The sequence below is a fragment of the Capra hircus genome, chromosome 20 (assembly GCF_001704415.2).
Source record: "Capra hircus breed San Clemente chromosome 20, ASM170441v1, whole genome shotgun sequence".
NCBI classification, from domain to species: Eukaryota; Metazoa; Chordata; class Mammalia; order Artiodactyla; family Bovidae; genus Capra; species Capra hircus.
In genome coordinates this window covers 11,214,951-11,242,847 of record NC_030827.1, presented here as the reverse complement: position 1 = coordinate 11,242,847, position 27,897 = coordinate 11,214,951, and positions in this window count along the sequence as shown.

The window sequence follows — 27,897 nt, the reverse complement described above, 5'->3', positions numbered from 1 at the left end:
TTCTTCCTTATGATTAGAGATGGAATTGTCCCTTATTCCCTCCCTGGCTTGCCCCATCCCTAAGAGTCAATACTCTAGAAGTCTAAACAACTGACCACATCATATATTTTGCCTTCTTCCTTTCACAAAGGAATAAGGCAGGTGTGTGTGTGTGTGTGTGTGTGTGTGTGTGTGTGTGTGTTGGGAGGTATGTCGGGCTCTAGAGCTACAAATTTTATCCCCTTTATGTGCCCCTCAGGCCTTTTCATGACGACGTCAGTTTGGACAATCCCAGGGACTGCACAGACAGGCAGCTGGGAACCTGTCTCCTGGGGGCAGACCACCCTTTGATGGAGCCAAAGCTGTAGTCAATCCCTCTTGAAAGGAGCAGACTCCCTGTAAGGTGCAAAGGCCAGACCTTGGCTACCACACTTCCCTGTGTTTGGTTCATGAGGTTTGAAGGCCCTCAATGGGCAGAAATAAGGAGACGCAGGTTCTGAGTACTTTCCTTAGGAGCAAACCTTTGGGATCACAAAGCATCAGTGCAGCTGGGCAAAGAACAGCCTCTGGTGGCTCAACTCTGTTTTCACAAATGTAAAACAAATCAGTTGATCACAGAAGGTCCTTTCGGCTTTAAAGTTGTATCATTCCTTAACACGTAACATCGTTTATGTGGCACACATTTAGATGTGTGCCTATCTAGAGAGACACCAATAGGTGTTTAACTTATGTGAATTCAATTGTATCAGTTCTGTCTTTTTACATACTTAAAAGCAAAAGTGCTGTAGGATTACGTTTTGCACACATATGTGTGGGGGAGGGGTATCTCGCTCCTATGACTGTGCACCCGCCCTCATGGGCCCCTGCTTCCCCTCACTGCCTACACTGCCTGCTGTGGCCCGGTACTAGGGAAAAATGTAGCACGTGTTAACACGTTCAGAAAAGCTGTTGGTGATTTCCAGGAGTCTGATTCCCCTCCAGGGAATATCTGCTTTGTCAAATGCAGGAGGAAAGGGACGGTGGTGGAAGCTGGGCCCTCAGATCATTCCCCTGTCATTCACCTCTGGCCTCTTCCAAGGCGTGTTGAGCAAAATTTCTGGTCAAATCAGATTGTGTGGGTTGAGAAAAAGGAGGTTGATAAGTGAGGGAAAGAGCTCAATGATTTTTAAATGGCATCATTCCAATCTGACCAAATACACCAAGGCACCTTCCCTTCCAAGAGCAGCGACTGATGAAAAATCCCAGTTCTTCCTCTGCCCCCTGCACCACATATACGAGCTATTGCTCTTCTCCATTTGTCAAGACATAGGTGGATGGCCGACTTCCCATATAAATGACATTTTCCTCTTTCAGCTAGCATTTCCCTTGAGGGAGCAGAAAGATACAGGCATCAGTGTTGCTTGTCTCCATGACTCCTCCGAGTTCCCATAATTGGTATGTTTCCTGTCTAGCAGAAAACACATGCACCTACCCAGGAGAACCCAAATGACGTTGTGACTCCCACTGTGTGCCAGCTGCCCCCATCTGGAGAGTTCTGGCCTGAGTTTCTCTCTGTTCCTAGACTATCTTTGATATGGTGACCCATTTTACCTCTTTTTGTCCATAAGTGGCTGTTCCTCAGAGAAGGCTGAATCACTTTGTATCCATAACAATGCAAGCAATTCCCAAACATCAGATGCCTTTCTATGTTTCAGAGTTTTGAACAGGCTTTGAAGGGAACTTCGCAAAGCAGTTACCTGTGGGTTAACACCTGGTAAGAGGTGGTACAATTTGAAATATAACGTCACAACCCGCCTCAAATTCAGTAGAGATAAAGATCTGAAGCAGAAAGGCCGTGCTCCTCTAAGCAGTCCAGCATATTTCCTTCCAACCAAGCAGTAAGCCCAGCATAACAGCAGAATTCCAGCATCGTCCTGAGTTAGCACAAAGCTACCATGTTGCCGTGGCTCCATTTGAGCCCTGCCACTAGTCAGCCTCATGTTACCATATCTAAGAAATCAGATAGACGCTGGTTGCCTCCTAAAAGATGGAATTTGCCTTGATTCTCTGTACCACACGCAAGCAAGCAGTCATTTATAATTGCCTGGAAACCAGCAGCACAAACAGTGATAAGTAAATGTTCAATTGAAGCCAAATTCCCCTTTCTATTCATGAAAGGAACTTGGATGCCCACCCTCGAGTGTCAATCATCTTGAATCACACTGGTGCTGATCTGAGCTAATGTTTTTTTCCAAAGTAGCATCTCCCATTAAGCCAAACAATTCCTTCAGGCATATTATTCCTTTAAAATGTTATACTGTATGTGAATAGAAAAGAACTTTAAATGTGGGAAAAAAAGTAAGTCTGTTTGGGTGGTTGGTTATATCACCAGGGTTAAGTGTCTGCACTGCAAGTTACTATTTTGAATCAAGAGTTTTCATATAATTGGACCCTACAGGAAAGCATAGAAAAATTTGAACCGGAAATTTACTTACTGTAATGGATTATAACCAAAGAATAAATAAATCACATTCAGGAATAGGAAAGAAAGAAAAGTGACATTTTTAAAAAGCTGTCAACTTTTCAGAGCAAAATCCCTTCCCCACAGTCTGCTCCCCCACCCCCTCAACTCCCCTTCCCACCTCAACCAGGAGCTCAATGACCTTATGCACTTCACATCATTTCTCGTTTTTCAAACTTGCCTAATGGAAAAGATCTGAAACTCATTTTTATTGTGGTACAAATGACTGATAACTTAAGTGTTACATGTTTTCAGATTATTCATTTCTTTAACATACTTGCTAGTGCTTTAGGCTAAAGGCAGGAACTCTGATAGGAATTTGAGTAGCCAGACCTCAGGGGAAGGATTTTTGTCTGTGAAGCTGGTGATATTGGGGGAATGCCTTTCCAACCCAAGTGAGATCTTGATAGATATATCTATGAACATGGGCTAAAACAAAATATTTCATAAGCATATTTAAAAAAAAAATAGTTGTGTGCCAGGAATTTAAGTAGCCTCAGCACAAAAGATTTGGGCATTTGGTAAAAATAGCAAGATATGAACACTGAGAAGATAAACACACAACCAGTTCAGTTCGATCTCTCAGCAGCGTCCGACTCTTTGCGATGCCATGGACTGAAGCACACCAGGCTTCCCTGTCCATCACCTACTCCTGGAGTTTACTCAAACTCATTTCCATTGACTCGGTGATGCCATCCAATCATCTCATCCTCTGTTGTCCCCTTCTTCTCCCACCTTCAATCTTTCCCAGCATCAGGGTCTTTCCAACGAGTCAGCTCTTCACATCAGCTGGTCAAAGTATTAGAGTTTCAGCCTCAGCATCGGTCTTTCCAAAGAACACCCAGGACTGATCTCCTTTAGAATGGACTGGTTGGATCTCCTTGCAGTCCAAGGGACTCTCAAGAGTCTTCTCCAACACCACAGTTCAAAACCATCAATTCTTCAGTGCTCAGCTTTCTTTATAGTCCAACTCTCACATCCATATATGACTACTGGAAAAACCATAGCTTTGACTAGAGGTACCTTTGTTGGCAAAGTATTGTCTGTGCTTTTTAATATGCTGTCTAGGTTGGTAATAACTTTTCTTCCTAGGAGCAAGCGTCTTTTAATTTTATGGCTGTAGTCACCATCTGCAGTGATTTTGGAGTCCCCAGAAATAAAGTCTGACACTGTTTCCACTGTTTCCCCATTTATTTGCCATGAAGTGATGTGACTGGATGTCATAATCTTAGTTTTCTGAATGTTGAGCTTTAAGCCAGCTTTTTCAATTTCCTCTTTCACTTTCATCAATAGGCTCTTTAGTTCTTCTTTGCTTTCTGCCATAGGGGTGGTGTCATCTGCATATCTGAGGTTATTGATATTTCTCCCAGAAATCTTGATTCCAGCTTGTGCTTCATCCAGTCCTGCATTTCTCATGATGTAATCTGCATATAAGTTAAATAACCTGGGTGAATATACAGCCTTGACGTACTCCTTTCCTGATTTGGAACCAGTCTGTTGTTCCATGTAAAGTTCTAACTGTTGCTTCTTGATCTGCATACGGATTTTTAGGACGCAGGTCAGGTGGTCTGGTATTCCCATCTTTTGAAGAATTTTCCACAGTTTTCTATCATCCACACAGTCAAAGGCTTTGGTATACTCAGTAAAGCAGAATTTTTTATGGAACTCTCTTGCTTTTTTGATAATCCAACGGATGTTTACAATTTGATCTCTGGCTCCTCTGCCTTTTCTAAATCCAGTTTGAACATCTGGAATTTCATGGTTCACATACTTTTGAAGCCTGGCTTGGAGAATTTTGAGCATCACTTTGCTAGCTTGTGAGATGAGTGCAATTGTGCGGTAGTTTGAACATTCTTTGGCATTGCTTTTCTTGGGATTGGAATGAAAACTGACTTTTTCCAGTCCTGTGGCCACTGCTGAGTTTTCCAAATTTGCTGGCTTATTGAGTGAAGCACTTTCACAGCATCATCTTTGAGGATTTGAAATAGCTCAACTGGAATTCCATCACCTCCACTAGCTTTGTTCATAGTGATGCTTCCTAAGGCCTACTTGATTTCTCATTCCAAGATGTCTGGCTCTAGGAGAGTGATCACACTATCGTGATTATCTGGGTCCTGAAGATCATTTTTATATAGTTCTTCTGTGTATTCTTGCCACCTTTTCTTAATATCTTCTGCTTCTGTTAGGTCCATACCATTTCTGTCCTTTACTGTGCCTATCTTTGCATGAAATGTTCCCTTGGTATCTCTAATTTTCTTGAAGAGATCTCTAGTCTTTCCCATTCTACTGTTTTCCTTTGCATTGATCACTGAGGAAGGCTTTCTTATCTCTCCTTGCTATTATTTGGAACTCTGCATTCAAATAGGTATATTTTTCCTTTTCTCCTTTGCCTTTAGCTTCCCTTCTTTTCATAGCTATTTGTGAGGCCTCCTCGAGCGACTTCACTTTCACTTTTCACTTTCATGCATTGGAGAAGGAAATGGTGACCCACTCCAGTGTTCTTGCCTGGAGAATCCCAGGGATGAGGGAGCCTGGTGGGCTGCCGTCTATGGGGTCACACAGAGTTGGACACGACTGAAGTGACTTAGCAGCAAGGCCTTCCCAGACAATGATTTTGCCTTTTTGCATTTCTTTTTCTTGGGGATGGTCTTAATCCCTTTCTTCTGTACAACGTCATGAACCTCCATCCATAGTTCTTCAAGCACTCTGTCTATCAGATCTAATCCCTTGAGTCTATTTGTCACTTCCACTGTGTAATCATAAGGGATTTGATTTAGGTCATACCTGAATGGTCTAGTGGTTTTCCCTACTTTCTTCAATTTAAGTCTGAATTTGGCAATAAGGAGTTCATGGTCTGAGCCACAGTCAACTCCCCGTCCTGTTTTGCTGATTGTATAGAGCGTCTCCATCTTTGGCTGCAAAGAATATAGTCAATCTGATTTCGGTATTGACCATCTGATGATGTCTATTTGTAGAGTCTTCTCTTGTGTTGTTGGAAGAGGGTGTTTGCTATGACCAGTGCATTCTCTTGGCAAAACTCTATTAGCCTTTATCCTGATTCATTCTGTACTCCAAGGCCAAATTTGCCTGTTACTCCAGGTGTTTCTTGACTTCCTACTTTTGCATTTCAGTCTCCTATAATGAAAAGGACATCTTTTTGGGGTGTTAGTTCTAGAAGGTCTTGTAGGTCTTCGTAGAACTGTCCCACTTAGCTTCTTTAGTGTTACTGGTTGGGGTATAGGCTTGGATTACTGTGCTATTGAATGGTTTGCCTTGAAAATGAACAGAGATCTTTCTGTCATTTTTGAGATTGCATCCAAGTACTGCATTTCGGACTCTTTTGTTGACTACGATGGCTACTCCATTTCTTCTAACACACACATACCACACTTTAAAGAGTTTACAAAGAATGTGCATATTTGTATAACTGAGTCCCTTTGCTTACAGCAAAAGTTCACAGAACATTGTTAGTCAACTGCTTCAATAAAATGAATACATAACAGAGTTTGCTGTAGCTTCTCTTACATTAAGGAGGTACAAGGGGAATGGGGTAGAGCCCTGAGGCTCTTGAAGGACATGGAAAATACAGGCTTATGGGAGCCAGTGTCTCAGGGGAAGCGTGTGTACGCTCAGTTGTGTCCAACTCTTTGTCACCCCATGGACTGCAACCTTCCAGCCTCCTCTGTCCATGGAATTTTCCAGGCAAGAATACTGAATACAGTGTGTGTGTGTGTGTGTGTGATAAGTTGCTTCAGTTGTGGGTTGCCATATCTTGTTCCAGGGATCTTCCTGACCCAGGGATTGAACCTACATCTCTTGAGTCTCCTGCATTGGCAGGCAGAATTTTTTACCACTGAACCATCTGGGAAACCTCAATGTCTCAGGGACCCTAACATTTGGGGAAGACGGAAACTGGGAAAATGCTACAAAACCAGCTAACTAGTAGGTCACTGGTAACCTTTATTGAGGATAATTCTGGAAGCCACTGTTCTCATGACAAAGACCGAATATCTCAAGACCCTAGATAATCTGGTCCCTGCCTGCCTATCATCTCTTTGTACTTCCTCCCACCCCTACCCCAGCTTCAGCCAAAGGTCTTTGAACCTGACATTTCCCAAATCTGAAACACTTATATTCCTCTAACTGCTCCAGTTAACCCTTAATAACTTTTCGGATCTCAGCTCAGTGGCCATATCCTCTGAGAACTCTGACTCCTCAGACTAGACAAGTTCTCCTGCTCTCTAACCATGAAACTCTCCTTTTAAAACTATCAATACTTTTCTTAGTTTATAGTTTGTGTAACAATTGATTAATGTCTGTCCCCTTTACAGCTCTGTAAACACTATGAGGATAGGACCACAACTCTGGTTACCTTTGGGTCCCTGGTGCCAAGAATAGTGTTTGGTACAAAATATGTGCTCAATAAATGTTAATTGATTATGTAAATGAATCAATGTGTGTGTGTGTTAAGTTGCTTCAGTTGTGTCTGACTCTCTGTGATCCTGTGGGCTATATCCCACCAGGCTCCTCTGTCCATGGGGTTCTCCAGGCAAGAATACTGGAGTGGATGGCCATGTCCTCCTCTGGGGGATCTTCCTGACCCAGGGATCAAACCCACTTCTGTTACATCTCCTGCATTGGCAGGCATGTTCCTTACCATTGGCGCCACTTGGGAAGCCCAAATGAATCAATAATTGTAAAAGAATCAATAATTCTTCTCATCAGTTGCTTTATACTGAATGTTTATGTCCCACCAAGATTCCTATGTGAATTCTGAAGCCTAATCCCCATTGTGATGATATTTGGAGGTGACGCCTTTGGGACGTAATTAGGTCATGAAGACAGAATCTCTGTAAGTGGTGCCCTTATAAGAAGAGATCTCTCTGGAATTCCTTGGCAATCCAGTGGTGAGGACTCAGCACTTTCATTGTAAGGGCCTGGGTTCAATCCCTGGTGGGAGAACTAAGATCCCACATTCTGGCCATCATGGAAAAAAAAAAAGAGATCTCTGCCTACCATGTAAGGACATAGCAAGAACGTGTCCATGTGTAAACCAGGAAGAAGGCTCTCACCAGACACCAAACTGGCTGGCATCTTGCTCTCAGGCTTCCCATTCTCCAGAGCTGGAAGCAAAGTTCTGTTGTTTAAGGCTCCAGTCTGTGGTATTGTGATTCTAAGACATCAAGACAGCTCAGGAGAATTAACAAGCTAGCAACCTTAAGTAAGTAGCTTATTTAAACGTCAGTTTCCTTTACCTCTATTATAGCATTAGCAACAGTACCTGTTTCTGAGGGTTGTTTTGAGAATTAAGTGAATACATGAAATAATGCAGTACATCTGGCATATAAAACACACTCAGTAAAGTTTTCTTATTATTACTGTTACAACTTACTTCCTTGTACCAGCTTTCTCATCTGTAAATTGATTGTTTTAAAGGTTCCTTCTACTTTAAGCACACTATAAGTCCTTTCTAATCCTAAAAGAAAAATTCTTTGTTTTCTAGATTGGTCAACCTGGCAGCTTTAACAACCAATATGTGAACTTTTCTCTCCAGTAAAAAAGTTCTACCCGAACCAGCAAAGATTCATCAGCCTGTAATAATATGCATGAATTTAGGACATGGCCAGAATTATTTTTTGAACTTAAGTTTAATGTACTGAAAAGTTTCATTCACCTCACAAGATTTCAGGAGATGCATAGAGGCAGTGATTTGAAATGATAAAGCTCCCTTTTCATCTCTAGTCCTGAAGAAGGGCATGTTTTCTCTTTTTTTTTAATATACATGCCCTTACTTGAAAGAGAATAAAACCAGAAAACCAAAAGTTAAGATATTCATATTACACAAGCCAAAATATTACACAGAAGCCTGTGTGCCACTTTGATTTTTTAACTCTATGGAATATCTTCCTGGATTTAAAACCCATGGAATAAGTAATGTTCATGACCTAATAGTGATGTGCTGTATACGGCCTCTTACTTTCAGTGAAAAATATGATGTCTTCTACTCTTATAAAGTGTAATCGGAGTTTTATGTCCACTTCATGCATGAGAAAGTTGAGGATCCATGAAGGCAGACAATTACCTAAAAATTATTTAGCTAACCAGGAATGAAACCAATGCCAAATAAGCCCAAAGGTTTAGGCCTTGTGATCAGACACCGCACTTCCCTTTGCTTACCTGCCAAGTCCCATAAGTGTGAGCTATATTTCATGTTTGTCTCCCATAAATACATCCTTATTGATAATGTCAATAAAGTAAATTTCATCACCCACTTGGAACGTCTCCATCTTCATCCCGGCAGTGTTTTGCCTTCCAGAAGAGCAGAACAATGCTCCATAGTGTCCAGGTGCCTTTCATTTGTCACTGGGACCTTTGCATTTGGATCAAACTTCCTCCTTCCCAGACCTTAGCAAATATAATATCTTGGTCCAAATAATTGTCTCTGTAACGGAGGTAATTGCAATGGTAAGCACATTTTACCCAAATTCCCATATTTCTCCAGTGTTTTATTTTTTTTTTTAGGTTGACCCATGCTATCAAAAAATGTTTCAGTGACAGCTAAAGCTAGACAGGGACAAGGTACTAAGAAAAAAATTATTAAAACCAGCAACCAATATTTATATAAAGTTTTAAAGTTCATGTGCCAGGTCACTTTAGCTGTGTCCAATTCTTTGCAACCTTATGGACTGTAGCCTGCCAGGCTCCTCTGTCCATGGGATTCTCCAGGCAAGGATAGTGGAGTGGGTTGCCATGCCCTTCTCCAGGGGATCTTCCTGACCCAGAGGTTGAACCTGGGTCTCTTACATCTCCTGCACTGGCTGGCAGGCTCTTTACCACTAGGGTCACTAGATTCAATCCAGGGAGGTAACTAGGGCAGACCTCATTGTTCCCATTTTATAGATGAGCAAAATGAGGTTCATTCAGACCTCTTTATTTCAAATTCCAGGCTACAGCTATCCTACCCCAATGCCACAATAATACAATTCCCGAGCGCTTCACCAGTATCGTTGTTATTACTCTTACCATTCAAAACCAGAAGGGCATTTTCCTGAACTTCCACCCACATGAGCAGTCAAAGAAATCAGAATTGGAGTCATCAACCAAATTTTACTTAAAATAACTTACTTATTATTTTCCAGACATGCTTTGGACAAGTTATTTTAAACACGATTGCACATCAGTAAAAGTCCATGGGAACAATGAACCCTCCACAGGCTTCTATTGGAAAAAGTGAATTCAGAATGGACCTTGTTACAGTGTTGAAATGAAACAATGCCTAGGCAAGTTCCATTACCATTCCACAAACCAAATGAAGGAAATGGGAGAAGAAAGGAGAAAAGTAAAGTGAATTTATGTCCTGCAGGGCTGGAACTCTGGCAGGAAATTCTGAGTGAGAGCTCTCATCCTTGCCCTACCACCTGACCTGGGGTTGTGGAGGCTTTGTGTGACCATCTCCCACCAAGCATGTGTTGGCTCCTTCCTCAGGGTCCAGAGGCAAAGAAGTCTGAGCTTCACTCAGCCTTTCCATATCTCCTCAAACCCAGTCACTGCCTCTATAGGAGAGCTTCCCTTCTGCTCTTATAAGCCTTGTAGACTTCTAGTTTATGGCAGGAAGAGCTGTTTCTCTCTGCTCACCTTTTACACCACTGCCACATACATCATTCACTGATTTGTCTTAGTAAGTCTTTATAAGTTATTTATCTTTTTGAAGTCTTTATTGAATTTGTTACAATGTTACCTCTGTTTTATATTTTGATTTTTTGGCCCTGAGCCTGTGGGATGTTAGCTCTCCAACCAGGGATCGAAACCCACACCCCATGCATTGGAAGGCCAAGTTTCAACCACTGGACTACCAGGGAAGTCCCAGCAAGTCTTAAAATAAGTGCTTTCAAGGCTATGAATTTTCCAGTGGTCATGTATGGATGTGAGAGTTGGACTATAAAGAAAACCGAGCACTGAAGGATTGATGCTTTTGAACTGTGGTGTTGGAGAAGACTCTTGAGAGTCCCTTAGACTGCAAGGAGATCCAACCAGTTCATCCTAAAGGAGATCAGTCCTGGGTGTTCATTGGAAGGACTGATGTTGAAGCTGAAACTCCAATACTTTGGCCACATGATGTGAAGAGATGACTCATTTGAAAATACCCTGATGCTGGGAAAGATTGAAGTCAGAAGGGGATGACAGAGGATGAGATGGTTAGATGACATCACCAACTCAATGGACATGAGTCTGAGTAAACTCTGGGAGTTGGTGATGGACAGGGAGGCCTGGCGTGCTGCAGTCCATGGGATTGCAAAGAGTCAGACATGACTGAGCAATGGAACGGACTGACCTATTGACTGGGCACAGACAACCTGAAGAGACGTGCTATGTGCCAGGCACATAGCAATATTCTCAAACTTGGTTATATAAGAATCACTTGGAAAGCCCATTGAAAATGCAGACTTCAGGATTCCACCTCTGGAGAGTCACTCTCTCTATATATATAGTTTATATATATTATATAATATATTATATACATATATTTATATATATATTACATATATATATTATATGGTAGGCATGGGATGCAACTCAAGGTCTAGGTTACAATCAAGCACTCCAGATGATTTTGATGTAGGGGATCTAGTATCACTTTGAGAAATACCATAGGGAGGGCTGAAGAACTCAATGAAAGAATGGTAGTATCATGAATGAGAATCAGTGGTTGAATAGTATTTCCCTCATTTGCCTTGCCAGGAGGATCATTGGTACAATTAATAAAAATACTGATTCCTAAGCCTAGGAGAGTGAAAAAGTTGGCTTAAAACTCAACATTCAGAAAACTAAGATCATGGCATCTGGCCCCATCACTTCACTGCAAATAGATGGGGAAACAGTGGAAACAGTAGCTGACTATTTTTCTGGGCTTCAAAATCATTGCAGATGGTGACTGCAGCCATGAAATTAAAAGATGCTTCCTCCTTGGAAGGAAAGTTATGACCAACCTAGACAGCATACTAAAAAGCAGAGACATTACTTTGTCAACAAAGGTCCGTCTAGTCAAGGCTTTGTTTTTCCAGTGGTCATGTATGGATGTGAGAATTGGACTATAAAGAAAGCTGAGCAAAGAAAGCTGAGCACTGAAGAATTGATGGTTTTGAACTGTGGTGTTGGAGAAGACTCTTGAGAGTCCCTTGGGCTGCAAGGAGATCCAACCAGTCCATCCTAAAGGAGATCAGTCCTGGGTGTTCATTGGAGGGACTGATGTTGAAGCTGAAACTCCAATACTTCGGCCACCTGATTCGAAGAGCTGACTCATTTGAAAAGACCCTGATGCTAGGAAAGATTGAAGGCCGGAGGAGAAGGGGACGACAGAGGATGAGATGGTTGGACGGCATCACCGACTCGATGAACATGGGTGGAGTCCGGGAGTTGGTGAGGGACAGGGATGCCTGGCGTGCTGCAGTTCATGGGTCTCAAAGAGTCGGACACGCCGGAGCGACTGAGCTGAGCTGAAGCCTGCCCCAGACATAGCCATCACAGTCTGCAGGGCAAGCATCTGAGAGTCTAGATTCTTAAATAAGTGCTCCAAATAACCCTTACGATGAGGTACTTTAGGGGAACACTACTACTGTATAGGTTAGGGTCTCTACAGTTCCCACAACACTCATTTCCTGTTCTTTGAAGCAAAAACTGGGGTGACCACGTTCAAGCAGGTGCTTGAAGTTCTTATTGTCTTGGTAAAACTGCTCCTTCACTTTTTAGAAAGTCAGACCCTTCAGTCATGCCCCATATGATGCTTCCATAGTCAACAGTTATGGATTCAAATGGGTTTTAACATAATCTGCCAAGATTTCAAAATATCTAATGATCAGTACCATCTGGGCACCAACTAATCCAAGTAGACACAGAGTATATATAATATAAGCAAGCAATAGTTACTGTCTAGATATTAGTCCCTAGTGTAATATTTTAAATAATGGCTTTTATTTAAGTATAGTTGATTGACTTTATATATATATATATTCTTTTTCAAATTCTTTTCCCTTACAGGTTATTACAAAATATTAAGTATAGTTCCTGTTCTATACACTAGGTTCTTATTGGTTATCTACTTTATATATAATAATGTCAATCTGTTACTCCCAAATCCCTAATGTATTCCTCCCCCTTAAATGATAGTGTTTTCAATTTTATTAGACTTATAGAGCTTGGGAAGAATGCTATATTTTCAAGATTCCTTTCTACTTTCTTTTTTTTTCTTTAAAATAAATTTATTTATTTTAATTGGAGGTTAATTACCTTAAAATATTATATTGGTTTTGCCATACATCTACTCTATTTCTTGCACTCCATTATAGAAGACTTGAGTTTGGTAAATATCGTGAAGGTAATGCCTGGTAATTTTGCTCAGGTTTGGTTAATACATCTTTCTCTGTTTAATTTGTTGCATGCTCCATGCCCTGACATCTTATTCTTTACCAGACCAGAAGTTTTTAAATGTGCAAGCCTATTGTGCCTGGGGAAAAATGTTGAACTTTTGCCTTTGTAATAAGATATGCTCCAATGACCAACTTTAGCAATTTAATATAGTTGAATAATAACTGAATGGGACACTTTGTCACTCAGTCATTATTCAAGCTCCTACTGGGGGTGGAGAGAGAAGTTGCTGGAGGCCAGATTATTCCTGGGGGAGCTCAGCCACACAAATCAACCCTGAGAGAATCTTTTAAGAAATAATGTTACAAAAAAATCAAAAATTCCAGGAAATACAAGTCAAACTATAGATTTGTAAAATGCTAATAAGAGTTCAAGTTCAACTTGATAAAAATGGCATAGTGTTTAGTATTCATTTAAGATATTTTTATTCATGAAAAGTATGCTGGAAGGATAAAGCAATCGCCTGGATAATTCAATCTAAAAAATGCTTTGTAGGTGGACATGATCCAGATAGATGAGATCATTGCCATACAGGCCAGAGGTATGTGAAAATTCTCCTTCACCCTACATTGCATGTTACCTCAGATTCTGAGGATATTCCAATATTCATTATGAACTTCAAGCACCTGTATCTTGCTCTGATGTGTACACAGAGATTCTGCTGAAAATTTCAAGGTCTCTTATTTGTATGCAAAACTTTTAGAAGCCAAAGTTTTTGTTTATTCACTTGAGTCTGAGTTGTTTTGTTTTGGTTTTTGAGTTGCACTATTTCAAGTGCAAAAGAAAAAAGCCAATTTTTCTTTTTTCTGTATCTAGGATCAGGGCTTCATTTGCCAGTGAAGAAAATACCATGTGTAGACTTTTAATTTATGTACATAACATATATAATATGTTCTAGAGTTTCCTGAAAGTTTATCAAGGGAAACCCCAGGTGGCCTGGCAGCCTTAGGGAACTAGACTGTTGTCATTTGGGAAGGCTGCCTCTACTTCTGGAAAGACATCTGGTTGAGATGAGGCTGGGCCAAGGGTATCTGGTCAGTGATGGCTGCCTCAGTATCAGGAGGGCTTCCCTGATGGCTCAGCGGTAAAGAATCCACCTGCCAAGCAGGAGATGCGGGTTCTATCCCTGGGTTGGGAAGATCCCCTGGAGAGGGAAGTAGCAAACCACTCTAGGATTCTTGCCTGGAAAATCCTGTGGACAGAGAAGCTTGGTGGGCTACAGTCCATGTGGTCACAAAGAGTTGGATTTGACTTAATGATTAAATAGCAGCAGCAGTGTCAGGATGGAGGCTCTCAGAGAAGATGTGATTCTCTTCTAAATACCTAGCCCTGATCCTTACAACCCTACAGTCTTCATTTTTACTCCAGGTGTGGATATCACTACCAAAGAAGTCACTGAAGCTTCCTGACCTCATCTCTATTGCAAGGAAGGACCTCACCAGCTGCCTAGACCTTTTCCTTTTGAGGGATTCTTAGAAGACTCAGGAGAGTTGCAGGAGTTCTGGAAAGAGTTTCAGAAGATGTAGGAAGCCCTGAAAGACCTCATCAACAGAGGGCCTCAGATATCATGGAAGTGGCTCCTCACCCCTCCCCTACCTACTTGATGGCAATCCTTAGGGTTTTCACAAACCAGGTTGAGGGACCAGCCACAAGTCAAGAAAAAACCTCCAGTTCTGTGACTGATATGTTAATTAAGGGACCTCAAAGGGTTTTTACAATTGTTGATAACCTCTTACAGTCACACCTACTTATTGTCAACAAAATTTTTTCTCCTGTCTGAGATGTGGATGGAAAGACTTAGAAGCAGGGTATGTGTTCAGTTCAGTAGATGTATTTTCTTGATAGAAGATCTACATGGCTACAGATAGAAGTTGAAAAACACATTTCCTAAAGTACTAATTTTCTCACATCAAGACTCTAGTTAGATGTCCCATGGTTAAAGGTCCCCAGGTAGGAACCTTTCTCTTTAACTTGTGAATGGACAGAGAAAATCCTAGTCTTTGCCTTGGATTTCATTTCAGGAGCTCTGCTTATCTAGAAAGATTCTGTTGCCCTGGCCCAAGGAATATTCAAAGAATTTTGTTTCAGTGGAAACAGAATCTCCTTTTCACTGTCTACCATGAACTTACAGAAAACAGATTGATTGCCCCATAGTGGAGCTGCCAGAGAAACTCTAAGCCACACTTTGGTAAATGGAGGTTCTCATGAGCACCACATGGCCCTGGGGAAGCATCTGGAATGATCTTCGTTATTGTCTTCATGGCCTTACCTGACTCCTCAAATTCCCTCCGTTAAGCCTGATCTGAGCACCACACCTCTAAAATCCACACCAGCTCGACTTCCTCATTCTGATCCCCATTCTGGTCATTTCTAGGGCCACGCTCAGCCTCTGTTCCTGATTTTACCTGTCCAACAAACCTTAGTCTCACCTGCCATTGCTGATTATTCAAGCTGAACATGTCTGCTAGTCCCACCCAGGCCCAGGCCCATCGGGAAGGCTAACCTCATCCTAGCCCTTATTCTGGCTCAGTGCCTCTGATGTCTGTTGCACAATTGGGCACCACAAGGAGCACATGACTACCATCCACAAAGACAAAGATGGAAAATATGAGCTATCCACTTGGCAACCATGTTGGCATCTTCTTCCATTCATGCTGCCAAGCTCTGACCAGAAAGATCCTGGACTGCTTATTGCCTAATGCGGTCAGTCCAGACCCAGGGTGGCTCAGGTCATGGCGGGAGGAGTCAGCTTAATGAGACTTATACACACAAGAAAAGGAGAGAGAAGAAGACCCAGCCTCCATATCAGCTTGTGCCCACCAGATTCAAGCTAAAGGGAGAGCTAGAAAATCTTCATGAACTTACACAGGAAAGTTTTATTATTGCTGTTGTTATTATTATTTAGAAAATGACCAAAAATATAGTCTCCTTTTTCAAATGTTTGATTTGATTTTTCATAGGAAAAACTGAATGTGTTCTGTCCACAGAAAGCATGTATATGGCCTTTTTCCAGGAAAAAGGGAAGCACGAAGACAGGTAAAGAAAATTAAGTAAATGGATTAGGACGTAAGCTATGTCCTATCTTCCCAGTAGGTAAAAGCTATATCATTGTTGCCTACAGAATTCTAATCCTGGGTCCCAGGTGACTCTGAGAACACTTTAAAGACAACAGGAAGAAAATTAAGCACTGGGCTACATATTTATCTCATTTTATCCCCTCCCAAATCTTTCAAGGGAAGAGTTATACTCCCCACCTTGCAAATAAGGAAACTGAGGCAGCCTAAAGCAGTAAAGGATTGTTCAAGGTTATAAAGCTACAAAATGATTGAGTTCACCAGATGTCAAAGCTCACACTGTCTCTCATTAGGAATTGTCATTAATGTAGACAACTATCCTCTCCCTGAAGCATATGCCAAAAGAACTTTACCAACATTCCAAGACGATGTCATCAGGGAGAACACAGTCAAGTTACTATTGAAGGAGTCCTTCCAGTCCATTTCCCAAAACTAGTGTTGGAAGTGTTGGGAGGTGAGTTTGGTAATTGGTTCACTTTTAATAGATGATTTATTTTAAGCTGCCTGGTTTGATGATGCAACAAGCAGGGGAATGAGCTTGGTTTGAAGATAGATTTCTGATCTTCTGGGAAGTGTTTCTGCTTTAATAAGCTTTGACTCACCAAGGAAATTCCTAAGGACGTTTAGTCACAACCTGCTGAGCTGCCAACTCTGTAAATACACACATGCCCATATGCACACATATGCATAGGAATACATAATTTTGTAAGTCATGGCAGTGAATGCTGCTTTCATCAGGGAGCAAGCCATTGTAGTCAGCAGAGAGAGACTGTTATGCAGGAAACTTTTCTTTCAACTTGGGTCCAGTGGTTGGTGACCTGCAAATTAACTGGCAAGAGATAGGTTAGCAGGAAAAGAGACAAGAGACATTCTGTGTGTGTATGTCCGCACACAGAACTACTCAGTAATAGGTAACTTAATCAATAGACTAGGATAAAAAGGTTTATATGCCAAGCTTAACAAAGGGGGTGGTGAAGGTGGCGGTTATGCCTTCAGAGGGAAGGTAGAAAAGGTTCGGTGGGAGTTTCTGATGCTAATGGCTATGGGGAGTCTGCCTCCACGGAGGCTAAATGCAGGAAGCAACCACAGCGGGGAACAGGGAGCAGGCTAATTGCAGCTGTACGTTCCGAAAACTGTGCTTGAGTCAGATAAAGGAATTTGAGATAAGATTCATTTCCGTATCTTTCTTCAACTTTAGGGGTTTGAAATGTGGCGCCCCACAGTATCCCCACCTGAAGCATCCCTGAAAGTTTCAAGAGAAGGGAGGCTTGGTTGATTGTTACAGAGAGAGAGATTTGGATTAGAAGTTGAAGGCAAAGAGATACCCAAAGGGAGAGAAAGACACCAGTCAAGATTTCTAAATGCTGGGAGTTGAAGCACTTTTAGTGAGGATGTTAGTGGCAATATCATAGTCATGGCTGTTTCCTGGAGCACAGCATGGAAGATGCACGTGTTCTGGTGAATTTTCTGAGTGGGCCACACTGTTGTGGTGATAAATCCTTTGAAGTTATACTGTGTTGTCCAGCTTCATCTCACAGGGCTTCAGGAAAATGGTAGTTTTAGTTCACAGTGATGCCAAGTTGGGAGTGGGAGAAAAATTTAATTACCCGCAAAATGTGTAAGAGAGCAGGTAGAATTCACAAAGAGATGAAAAATAGCTCTGAGACAGTGAACAGGACATAGATCTGGTAACATACTAAGGTAGGTTATTATTTTCTGATGAAACATACAATTTCTTTCCATAATCATCCCTATTTTGATCAAAGATTATCAAAGGGAGATTACTCTTATTTACAAAACAAATCTAGTCTCATTAAATTCAGTCTGATCATTTATACAACTGCAGCAAGATTGGTAATTGGACCACAAAGGCCTTTTAAAGTTTGCTTTGCTGGAACTTTTGTAAGGAATCTCAGAATGAACATTTAAATGCCTCTTGATGCTTGTAAACCACACCATGAAGTTATCAGATTTAAACTGTGTGTTTACAGATTTGGTGATTTTCTTTCTTCTTGAGGTTCCCAAAATATTCTAAAGTTTCTGGGCCTGCCTGAAAGTGACTTTCCTTACCCACATATAAATCTGTAAGTCAGGTACCAGACTAGTTTTTCCAAAAGGGTTTTGTAAACATTGACTTCATAAAGCAATCTTGATTCCTGAAAACTGTTTGGTCATATCTGAATCTGTACACCTGAATCTCAAATATGATATTCCTGTTAAAGCCTTGGTGACATAACCAATTTTCTCAATTATGTTCTGTTACAAACAGAACAGATTCCTATTGAACTTATACAAGTGAGTATTTTACAATGAGAATAAGAATATTCAATAAGAGTTTCTGAATTCTGGAGGGATCAGGTAGGAAGAAAACAATAAATGTTTCTTTTAGTTTGCAAATATATAATGTTCTAAATTGTTGTGAGTTATTGATAGCTTAGGAGAAAATAGAAAAGTATTTCCTTATATACAGAAAAATAAAACATTTAAGAACAATAATATCAATAATATTTAGGCATACAAATATAACGTAGGGACGGCTAAGCACCTCTTCACATCTGACAATGCGTCCCATGCAACTTATCTTATGAAATAAACTTAATTAATTAAACATATCCCTTTTTACAAGGTGAGAGAAGAAATCCCTTGATATTTTACAGGGACCCACCTGGAAACTCTCAAAGTCAGTTCCAGGTCAAAAAGACTTCATTTAGAATTTAATTTAGGGAAGTTGTCCAAAATGTCAAAAGGTTTGGACATCTGATTAAATAGAATCACCAGTCAGTGTTTTGTTTTTGTTTTTAAGAAAAAAGACTTGCTCTTACAAAATAATCAGACATGATAAAGTTCAGTTCAGTTGCTCAGTCGTGTCTAAATCTTGGCAAACCCATGGTCTGCAGCACTCCAGGCATCCCTGTCCATCACCAACTCCTGGAGTTTACTCTAACTCGTGTCCATTGAGTTGGTGATGCCATCCAACCATCTCATCCTCTGTCGTCCCCTTCTCCTCCTGCCTTCAATCTTTTCCAGCATGAGAGTCTTTCCTAATGAGTCAGCTCTTCGCATCAGGTGGCCAAAGTATTGGAGATTCAGGTTCACCTTCCAATGAGTATTCAGAACTGATCTTTAGAATGAACTGGTTGGATCTCCTTGCAGTCCAAGGCACTCTCAAGATTCTTCTCCAACACCACAGTTCAAAAGCATCAATTCTTCAGCACTCAGCTTTCCTTACAGTCCAACTCACATCCACACATGACTACTGGAAAAACCATAGCCTTGATTAGATGGACCTTTGCTGGCAAAGTAATGTCTCTGGTTTTTAATATGCTGTCTAGGTTGGTCATAGCTTTTCTTCCAAGGAGTAAGCATCTTTTAATTTCATGGCTGCAGTCAACATCTGCAGTGATTTTGGAGCCCAAGAAAATAAAGTCTGACACTGTTTCCACTGTTTCCCCATCTATTTGCCATGAAGTGATGGGACCAGATGCCATGATCTTAGTTTTCTGAGTGTTGCACTTTAAGCCAGCTTTTTCAATTTCCTCCTTTACTTTCATCAACAGGCTCTTTAGTTCTTATTTGCTTTCTGCCATAAGGGTGGTGTCATTGGCATATCTGAGGTTGTTGATATTTCTCCCATCAATCATGATTCTAGCTTATACTTCATCCAGCCCAGCATTTCTCATGATGTACTCTGCATATAAGTTAAATAAGCAGGGTGACAATATACAGCCTTGACATACTCCTTTTCCTATTTGGAACCAGTCTGTTGTTCCATTTCCAGTTCTAACTGTTGCTTCCTGACCTGCATACGGATTTCTCAAGAGGCAGGTCAGGTGGTCTGGTATTCCCATCTCTTTCAGAATTTCCCACAGTTTGTGGTGATCCACACAGTTAAAGGTTTTGGCATAGTCAATAAAGCAGAAGTAGATGTTTTAATGGAACTCTCTTGCTTTTTTGATAATCCAATGGATGTTGGCAATTTGATCTCTGGTTCCTAAAACCAGCTTGAACATCTGGAAGTTCACGGTTCATGTACTGTTGAAGCCTGGCTTGGAGAATTTTGAGCATTACTCTGCTAGCTTGTGAGATGAGTACAACTGTGTGGTAGTTTGAACATTCTTTGGCATTACCTTTCTTTGGGATTGGAATGAAAACTGACCTTTTCCAGTCCTGTGGCCACTGCTGAGTTTTCCAAATTTGCTGGCATATTGAGTGTAGCACTTTCACAGCATCATCTTTCAGGATTTGAAACAGCTCAACTGGAAATCCATCACCTCCACTAGCTCTGTTCATAGTGATGCTTCCTAAGGCCCACTTGACTTCACATTCCAGGATGTCTGACTCTAGGTAAGTGATCACACCATCGTGATTATCTGGGTCCTGAAGATCATTTTTGTATAGTTCTTCTGTGTATTCTTGCCACCTCTTCTTAATATCTTTTGCTTCTGTTAAGTCCATACCATTTCTGTCCTTTACTGTGCCCATCTTTGCATGAAATGTTCCCTTGGTATCTCGAATTTTCTTGAAGAGATCTCTAGTCTTTCCCATTCTATTATTTTCCTCTATTTCTTTGCACTGATCACTGAGGAAGGCTTTCTTATCTCTTCTTGCTAGTCTTTGGAATTCTGCATTCAAATAGGTATATCTTTCCTTTTCTCCTTTGCTTTTCCCTTTTCTTCTTTTCACAGCTATTTGTAAGCCCTCCTCAGATAACCATTTTGCTTCTTTGCACATCTTTTTCTTGGGGATGGTCTTAATCCCTGTCTCCTGTACAATGTCACAAACCTCCATCCATAGTTTATCAGGCACTCTATCAGATCTAATCCCTTGAGTCTAGTTGCCACTTCCACTGTATAATCATAAGGGATTTGATTTAGGTCATACCTGAATGGTTTAGCGGTTTTCCACCATGATAAAGTACTGGAAATTATTCCAATGAGGCACAGAATCCTTGCTTGAAAAGTTCTTTACCTTTTAAGATGGGTTAAAAGATAAAGAGAAGCTTTTACAGTCCCTTATTAAGAACAGACCAATAATCCAAGAAACTGTCCCTTTAAGAGACAGAAAACCAAACTCTAGTTTTGCATCAGTATGGTATTGATATTAAAGCTCATTTTAAAGCCTTATAGTAAATCCATTCAATCTTGGCCAGCCTGACCATATGAGGTAAGATTCTCTCTGTGTGTGTCCCATGAAATTGTCCCTCTCTCCCAACTTTTAAAACTTCTATATTTATTCCTATTTTCATCATTCATTTTTCTTTTTCCTTCTGGAACAATCTTTAAGTAATTACTTTTGGAAAAAATTAACTCTTTTTCATAACAAAAATAATCCTACATTCCTTGAATACTCTGGAGTCAGAATTTCCTTCTTCATTCTTATTATTTCTAAGTTTCATTTACATATATTGATTATAAATTTCAACACTTAGTAACTTTTATTTTCCAGAGAAAATTATGAATTAGACAATTGTGAATTGCCTGTCATACACCAGTATTGTGTAATAGATTAGTAAATTTATCAAAACACCATCTCATAATTTCTAGAGATGTATACAGCCTCATAGTACACTTTCTCAATGTGACAAAAAGGTCATCTTTACTGTTTTGTGTAAATAAGTCAATAGTAGAAAAGTTAAAGCTATGTTTAGTAATTAATGTCTCAGTATTTTATATTATTTGAAAGTGATCTAACTGCTATCTATCATTAACTTCATATACCTCTGAAGTTTCAAGTTACCTAAAAGATTTTAGAAACTACTTGTAACCAGATGTACAATAAAACACAATTATGTTGAAACAAAGTTTGTAAGAGCAATGATTCAATTTGATTGAAAAAAAATGTATTAAGAATCATACTCCCTGACTTCAGACTATAATACAAACCCACAGTAATCAACACTGTGTGGTACTGGCACAAAAAAAGACACATAGATCAATGGAAAAGGAAATAAAGCCCAGAAATAATCCACTCACTCTGGTCAATTAATCTGTCATAAAAGACGCAACAATATGCAATGGAGAAAAGACAGTCTCTTCAATAAGTGGTGCTGGGAACACTGGAAAGCTACATGCAAGAGAATGAAGTTTGAACATTCCGTAACACCATATACAAAAATAAACTCAAAAAGGACCTAAATAAAACTCCTAGAGGGAAACATACGTAAAACATTTTTTGACATATATACCAGCAATTTCTGATCAGTCTCCTAGAGCAATGGAAACAAAAGCAAAAATAAACAAATGGGACTTAATTACACTTGAAAGTTTTTGCATAGCCAAAGAAACCATAAACAAAACAAAAAGACAACCTAAGGAATGGGAGAAAATATTTGCAAACAATGTGACCAATAAGGGATTAATTTCCAATATATATATCTTACGTGACTCACTATTAAAAAAGGAGGGGGGCAGAAGATCTAAAGAGGCATATAGATGGCCAACAGGCACATGAAAAGAAGCCCAACACTGCTAATTACTAGAGAAATGCAAATCAAAACTAGATGAGGTATTACCTCACACCGATCAGATTGGCCATCATCAAAAACTCTACAAACAATAAATGCTGGAGAGGATGTGGAGCAAAGGGAATGTACTGCTATTGGGAATGTAAACTGATACAAACACTATGGAGAACAGTATGGAAATTCCATAAGAAACTAGGACTAAACTACCACACGACCCAGAAATCCCACTGCTGGACATATACCCCAAGAAAACCATAATTCAAAAAGACACATGGACCCCAATGTTCATGCAGCACTATTTACAATAGCCAGGACATGAAGCAACCTAGATATCCATTGACAGATAAATGGATAAAGAAATTGTGGTACATATATACAATGGAATATTACTCAGCCATAAAAAGAAACAAATTTGAGTTAGTTGAACTGAGATGGCTGAACCTAGAGCCTGTTTACAGAGTGAAGTAAGTCAAAAAGAAAAAGAAATATTGTGTATTAATGTATACATATAAACGGTACTAATGAACCTATTTACAGAGCAGGAATGAGGTGCAGATATCGAGAATGGACTTGTGTACACAGTAGGAGAAGGAGGGGTTGGGACAAAGTGAAAGAGAAGCATTGAAATACATGTATTACCATGTGTAAACAGATAGCTAGTGGGAAGTTGTATAACATAGGGAGCTCACCCCAGTGCTGTGTGATGACCTAGAGAGGTGGGATGGGGAGTGGGAAGGAGGTTCAAGAGGAAGGGGATATATGTACGCTTACGGCTGACTCACGTTGTTGTATACCAGAAACTAACACAACATTGTAAAGCAATTGTCTTCCAATTAAAAATAAATTTAAAAAAACTATAATTCAATTTCTTGTAATAACCTGCAATGCAAAACAGTCTGAAAAAGAATATATACATACATATGTGAGTATATATATGTATATATATGCTTGAATCAGTTTGCTGTACTCCTGAAACTTTGTAAATCAACTATATGTCAACTTAAAAAAAATAAAATCTGTAAGTTTTATAATCTTAAATATATAATAAATAATAACTTCTTTTCTCGGGTAAATCCAAGTAGTCTAAACATATATGTTTGTATCATAATGCTGATAATTCAGATGACACAGTTGTTTTTATTGTTAAACCAAAAATAATTAAGCCAGTCTTATTTATCAAACATTTACCCAAATTATGTGAATTTGAATACGACAATTTTGAACTTGAGAAATATTTCGTTTATGTAAGTTTTCTTTTTCACCAAGCAAATAAAGTGGAGCTCTTTTAAGGAATTTCATAAATTGATTTGGCAATGACATCCAGAGGTAAGAAAATGCCACATACACATAATATATCTGCAGAGACAGACATAAGCATACATGCAGACACCAACAGAGACCTTACAGCTTTCGCAGTGATCCTGGGTGTCCTCAGACTGCTGTGGCTTGGAGCAGGATTTCAGTTCTGGGTCAGAGACTGGAGTCAGGCCATGGCAGTGAAATCACTGAATTCTAGCCACCAGACCACCGGAGACCAGGAACCAGTGGCAAGGCCCTGGCCTGTCACCTACGTAGAAATGAATTTCCACATAGAGACTGAAAGTAGTGAAATAAGCGTTTATTACGAGGAAAAGGGGTATATGGATGGACTCATGGAGGGCTTAGAGAGGATGCTGCGCCCTTGTAGTAGTTTGAGTCATGTATATGGGCATTTTTTCCTGGGTCTCCTTTGCCGATGATCTTGCTTTGCCTGGTTCTGAGTCTGTATTTGGTTATCTCAGCACACTCCTATGTCTGCGTGCGCATCTCTTAGCTAAGATGTTGTTATTGCTGTTTTTGTTCAGTTGCTCAGTCATGTCCGACTCTTTGCAACCCCATGGGCCGCGGAGCACGCCAAGCTTCCCTGTCCTTCACCACCTCCCAGAACTTGCTCAAACTCATGTCCATCGAGTCGGTGATGCCAGCCAACTGTCTCGTCCTCTGTCGTCCTCTTCTCCTCCTGTCTTCAGTCTTTCCCAGCATCAGGGTCTTCTCTAATGAGAGTCTTAGCCAAGATGGATTCTGGCAAAGAAGCCTATGGGCATGTTGACGTCACTCCCTTTTTGATCTCCAAGAAGCCTGTCTGGTCGAGTATAGTCAGGAAGTTCTCCTTGACCTTGAAAATGAGAAATATGAGGTCTCTTATCTGGGCAGGGCTTAGCTTCCCCTCCTCTTCATCTCGGAAAGTCTGTCCACAGGGGACAGGCTCCTGCTGTTCAACCAGGGACCCAGCTATCTCCTGCCTCAATAGTAAGAGTTGTGTTTGGCTTTGTCCCCCTTTTTACTCAGAGCAGATGGAATGAGTTGCTGTTTGCTCAACACAAGGGCTAAAGTTTTTACCAATATTTGTAGGGGAGATTTTTGTAGGGGAGACTTCCACTGGTTGCATATCTTTACTTTGTCTTAATATGTAACCAGTGGAGGCTGCAGTTCAGTCTCAGATGGTTGTTACAGTGGACTGAGAAGTTACTTGTTAAAGTCTGGGCTGTGCTGAGGAAAAGAGCACTGGGGGGCTTATTAAAAGGGGATATATTAATTGATTCGCATCAGGAGGTGAAATAAATTTCTCGTATTTTATGACAGGAAGCAGTAGTACAAGTGAAGCAAGAGAGCCCTCAGGCTGACAGCCAGCCTTATTTCCTTGGATGTTTGCATTTTAAAGAGTTGGCTTTAGAGTCAGGGGAAGACAGTTCTGGGTGGTAGAAGATTTACATCTCAAAGAGGGAGAGGAAGAAAGCAACCTTTTTAAATAACTGCTCTAAGAGGGTTTTCAGGGCCATATTTGCCTATTGCCAGATTTTGGCTGGGACAAAGAGTAAATTTACCTGGTAACATTGAGCTCTGCAAGCAGGCATTTTAAGGGGTACTGGTGAACAGAATTATTTGCTTGGAGAGTCTCTAGTTTCTAACTGGCCCAGGTTGAAGCCTAATTGCGAAGAGGTTTGGGGGAGCCTAAATGAGGAGGCTGAGGCCTAGAATAATTACTATCTGTGTTTCTTTTTCTGTAAGTTCATGTCAGTTTTCCCTCCAATGTCCTGACATTTTAAAGTATTAGCAAGTATCTTGAGATGAATAGAGGAGGCTTTGGAATTGGCAAAAAAGATGGTAGACTTTGCGCTAGTTCTAGAGCCATAGATCTGATTTTGTAAAGATTAATAAGATGAAGGCAGATATTTTTAATTCTTCAAAGAATTGAGTGGCAGCCTCAACAGTACCATAGATGGTTGGCTGGCATCACCGACTCAAGGAACATGAGTCTGAGTAAACTCTGGGAACTGGTGACGGACAGCGAGGCCTGGCGTACTGCAGTCCATGGAGTCGCAAAGAGTCAGACATGGCTGAGCGACTGAACTGAACTGAACTCAGTAGTACCAAGGGGCTGGCCTACCCATCCAACTATATTATTTTGAACTTATTTCTTACTTATATCAGAGAGAATTCCAGTTAAGACAGAAATGAAGATTCTTAATGTTCTAGGGTGCCTGGGTTTAGAGTTCTATGTCTTTGAAATGTTTTTTTTATAAATCACTCAACAACGGCTTTATGATGTATTTCTTTCCTCTGGGTACCATTCCACTTCAGCCCAGTTAACCTTCAGGGAAAGGATTCTATAATAATTCTTATTGGGCCCTGAACACCAGCTTCCAGTTGGGCCATTTGTACCAGGTAGGTGGTGGAGGGGAGTTTATGGTGGTTGCAGATTTAATTTTTGTTCTAACTCTGATTTCTGTCCTTTAATTTTGTTAGTGGAGACTTTAAGCTATCTGTGATCTTCTTTATATCCTTTTTTCATATTGGTAAAAGGATATTTGTTTAGGGCGAGAATTTTCTCAAAACAATTACAAGTATAAACTCTTTTCCAAATCAAAGGACTTGTTGACTGGTCACTGATATTTAGGATCCCCAAAGGTATATCTTTTGTAAAATGTGACTCAAAACCAATTAGCCTTTTTATGACTTATCCTTGGACACAGAGGCATCCCCCCTAAAAGGGTACAGAAAATGAAGCACCATAATTTAAAGTCACTCCCAACAATAGCCAAAGAGAAAGAAAGTAAAGCATCTCATTTGCTGAGGGGCTTCCCAGGTGGCACTAGTGGTAAGGAACCGCCTGCCAGTGCAAGAGACTCAAGAGATGAGAGTGCAAACCCTGGGTCAGGAAGACCCCCTGGAGGAGGGCCCAGCAACCTACTCCGTTCCCGGAGAACCCCATGGACAGACGTGCCTGGCGGGCTACAATCCATAAGATCTCAAAGAGTTGGACACGACTGAAGCAACTTAGCACACACGCACGCTCATTTGCCACAGTTGACAGGTGTTTGTGAAAACTTGTGTGTATAGTTTCCCATGAAAGTGAGACCCTGTCTGTATCTGACATCAGGCAGGGTATGCGAGAATAGGACTTGCCAGCATAAGTCAAGGCAAGAAGGAAACAGAGGCTGAGGTCCTGACGGACTGAGGCCTGAGATGGACACACTCAGAGCTGGCGATGGTTAGCAGGACACCAGCCACAAATCGGGTGCCCAGTCTGCTTACATTTTTATCTGGGAGGCTACAGATTTTCATGCCCTCATCTGAATGTTTGGCTTCTTCTCAACACAAATCCAAAAATCTGCATCTCTGTGCAGACAGACAACCAAAGGGTGAATGCTCTTCTTACTAGATCCAAACCAGGCTCTCAGGACACAAAAAGCAATGAAGAGATAGGACAAGAAGCTATCCCTGGCAGGGATAGGATCTATCATAAGAGAACTCAAACCATGAGTCACAATATACAAACAACTAGTTCATGTAAGTGTTTTTTTTCCCCTTCTAATCTCAACCTTAGAAAGAAAAGAAGATGAGAAACTCCTACGGCCTTTCCTCACCCAGACCCTGAGAGATATGGGAGTCTGGCTGGCAAAGAAATTGAACTGTCAGCTTGGTCAGAGGTCCCAAGATCTTGCTACAGGCTCCAGAGTGAGCAGGGTGTCCCAGCCACCCTGTCCTTATCACTGAAGCTGTTGAACTACTGAAGAAGGAAAGCTTCTCTTCTTGCAGCTTATTTATGTCTAGTGGTTGAGGGCCTGCAAATTAACCAACAACAGATTAACAGGAGAAAACACAAGGATAATTTACGCATGCAGGTGGAAGTAGTCAGTGATGAGAAACTCACTCAACAGTCAGGGATTAATAGGTTCATGTGGCAAATTTAGCAAAGGGCTCATGGTGGTGTTAGTGGTGGTAGGGAAAGCTCTGTGGGGCTTTTTGATGCTAAGGGAATGGATAGTCTGTCTCCATGGCAGCTGAATTTACAGGAAGCTCCCTGGGAAGGAAGTTGGTGGTGGTAGTTTAGTTGTTAAGTTGTGTCTGACTCTTGCAACCCCATGGACTATATCCTGGCAGGTTCCTCTGGGTCCATGGCATTCCCCAGGCAAGAA